Genomic DNA, 3,471 nt, shown 5'->3' on the forward strand with positions numbered 1-3,471 from the left:
TCTCTGGGTAAGACCATCACTCTGAAAACCTCTCTGTTTTTGATTAACTCAAATCAAAAAGACAAAGGGCAGTTGCTGCATATCTTCAAGCATAGTTATTGGAAGTTGGTAAGGAGACAGCAGTCAAAGAGAAGTCAGAAGCCTGGGGAAGCTGGAGAAGGAGGGAGCCAGGAGGGCTCAGGACATGCTTAGTCTTTCCCCAGGCAAATGTATGTGATTCTCTCTCTCATTCCCACCTCAGCCCCAGACTCAAAATCTTCTACGACAATGGATGGTGACAGGGAAGGCAAAGCAAAGAGGAAAGGGTAGAAGAAGGAGCAGAGAGAAGATTCTGAGCAAGAAGGAAAAGTTGACAGTTAGCCAGGATTAGAGAGAAAGGAGTGTGCCAGGGAAGGAAAGAGGGACAGCTTAGTCCTACGTTCTTCCTGCCCCAAACATATGCATTCCCCATAGTGCGAGTGGCAGTTGCGGTGAAGCCATGAAAAGTCTGTGATGGAGGGGGAGGAGGAGAGGCTCTAGCAGGCTGGGCACTAAAGCTCCACTCAGATTCTCTGCAGCATTCATTCACATTTGCCTTGTCACTCGGTCTGATAAGGATTTTTGAAAAAGAAACTTGACATGCAAAGTTGTGTGATCTTCAGGTCAGGTCAAGAGTCTCAACAATTGTGTGCATCTATCTATAGGAGGCACCATTAGAAGTTGTAGAACAGTTTTCTGCCTGTGGACGCTGCCGAGGAAGCATCGTTAAAGCCTCTCTTCCCGCTGCCATCATGTCTGTCGGCGTCTCCTAAAGAGCCCAAACAGCTGTGGAAGCTCTTCATTGGAGGGTTGAGCTTTGAAACGACTGATGAGAGTCTGAGGAGCCATTTTGAGCAATGGGGAACGCTCACAGACTGCGTGGTAATGAGAGATCCTAATGCCAAGTGGTCCAGGGGCATTGGGTTTGTCACATACACCACCGTGGAGGAGGTGGATGCAGCAATGAATGCAAGGCCACACAAAGTGGATGGAAGAGTTGTGGAACAAAAGAGAGCTGTTTCCAGAGAGGATTCTCAACTGTGGGTGGCATTAAAGAAGATACTGAAGAACATCACTTAAGAGACTATTTTGAACAGTATGGGAAAATTGAAGTGATTGAAATCATGACTGACCAAGGCAGTGGCAAGAAGAGAGGCTTTGCTTTTGTTATGTTTGATGACCATGATTCTGTGGATAAGATTGTCATTCAGAAATACCATACTGTGAATGGCCACAACTGTGAAGTAAGGAAAGCCCTGTCAAAGCAAGAGATGGCTAGTGCTTCATCCAGCCAGAGAGGTCGAAGTGGTTCCGGAAACTTTGGTGGGGGTTGTGGGAGTGGTTTTGGTGGAAATGACAACTTTGGCTGTGGAAGAAACTTCAGTGGTGGTGGTGGATATGGTGGCAGTGGGGATGGCTACAATAGATTTGGTAATGATGGAAGCAATTTTGGAGGTGGTGGAAGTTACAATGATTTTGGCAATTACAACAATCAGTCATCAAATTTTGGACCCATGAAGGGAGGAAATTTTGGAGGCAGAAGCTCTGGCCCTTATGGTGGTGGCGGCCAATACTTTGCCAAACCACAAAACCAATGTGGCTATGGTGGTTCCAGTAGCAGCAGTAGCTATGGCAGTGGCAGAAGGTTTTAATTATTCCCAGGAAACAAAGCTTAGCAGGAGAGGAGAGCCAGAGAAGTGACAAGGAAGCTACAGGTTACAACAGATTTGTGAACTCAGCCAAGCACAGTGGTGGCAGGGCCTAGCTGCTACAAAGAAGACATGTTTTAGACAATACTCCTGTGTATGGGCAAAAAAACTCGAGGACTGTATTTGTGACTAATTGTATAACAGGTTATTTTAGTTTCTGTTCTGTGGAAAATGTAAAGCATTCCAACAAAGGGTTTTAATGTAGATTTTTTTTTGCACCCATGCTATCGATTGCTAAATGTAATAGTCTGATCATGACGCTGTATAAAATGTGTCTTTTTTTTTTTTTTAATGTGCTATGTAAAGTTAGTCTACTCTGAAGCCATTTTGGTAAACTTTTCAAAAGTGTGAAGCTACAATTCCTTCAGGGTGATGCCAGGTTCTATTCAAAATTCATTTACCACCTGCTTGGATGAAGAAGCCATTGTCTTCAGAAACCTTGGTGTAGTTGAACTGAGGGTTACTGTTGTGACCTGAAGCTCACAATTTAAAGAGGTCATCCAAGGAAAATCATGGAATTATTGGTTATAAAGGTAATTGTTGGCATATCCTATGCAATATATCTAAATTGAATAATGGTACCAGATAAAATTACAGATGAGAATGAAGCTTGTGTATCTACTATTATCATGTGTAATCAATAAACGATTTAATTCTCTTGAAAGAAAAGAAGTTGTAGAACAAAAAAAAAATAATAAGTAATAAAAAAAAGAAGTTGTAGAACACATATAATGAGCAGAAGAATGTCCTACTGTTGTAGGAAAATGAGGCTTGATGAAGAGAAACACCTGAACATCTGTGTTTAAAAGAGGAAGGGATTTATTTCAGCCAGCAGAGCCACGGCAGACTGAAGTCCAAAAATGGCTGAGTTCCCTGACTGGCTTTGTCCTTTCCCTTTTCTTTCCAGCCAAGGGTTCCTTGTCCACCAGTACTTTTCTCATTGGTCAGTTTCAATCAAGCTGGAGAAGGCAGGAACGGGCTTTTATAGAAGTAGAAGCGAGTGCTAGTGTCAAGGTCCCAGAAAGTTAAGTTTCTACAAATTCCTAAAGCTGAGTCACCACAGGAAGGACTTTGCAGGACTGTCCTTGGGCTCCTGTGAGAAGACTTTTGTTCTTTCAGATCTTACTTTTCCCAGGTATCCTATCTCACTACCAGGGAGTATAAGATTGTGTCCAAGGCCACAGGAGGGCAGATACTACATACAATACTGAGGGCCAACAAAGGGAGAGAACTCACCTTGTTGAAGGAGTCGGGGAAGGCTATGAGAAGAAAGAATAATTTTAAAAAGCATTGAAAGATAGGGTTTGGGGTGGGAATAAGATATTCCAATTAAAAGGAAACACCTTAAATTGAGATCCATAAGTGAAAAAGCACTGGGCATGTTGGAAACACAATTGGTGATTCTATGAAGTCAAAGCTTAGGGAACTGAAAGGAGATGAGGCTAAAAGGAAGAGACACCATATTATAAAGGCATTTGAATGCCAGTTTGGGCTTTATTTGGTTGGCAGTAGGGAGCCATTGGGGGTTTTCTGCTGGAGAGTTCTATGATCAGGTTGTATTTTAAGAAACAGAATCGGGCAGTGACATGTGAGTAATCATTATGTCAAGGCCATCCAGTTAGAAGGCTACCAGAGGGTGGGAAACTGGCGGCCAGGCCTTAAGGCCACATGTGGCCTTCTATGTCCTTAACTGCAGCCTTTTGACTGAATCCAACTTTTACAGAACAAATCTCTTAAAAAGATT

The 3,471-nt window shown here is 42.9% G+C and overlaps 1 pseudogene; it reads left to right on the plus strand.

Moving 5' to 3' along the window:
• Positions 1 to 267: 267 nt before the first annotated feature.
• On the plus strand, positions 268 to 1,936 carry LOC128585476 (heterogeneous nuclear ribonucleoprotein A1-like; annotated as a pseudogene).
• The last annotated feature ends 1,535 nt before the right edge of the window (positions 1,937 to 3,471 follow it).

Source organism: Nycticebus coucang, chromosome 5, assembly GCF_027406575.1.
Source record: "Nycticebus coucang isolate mNycCou1 chromosome 5, mNycCou1.pri, whole genome shotgun sequence".
Lineage (NCBI taxonomy): Eukaryota > Metazoa > Chordata > Mammalia > Primates > Lorisidae > Nycticebus > Nycticebus coucang.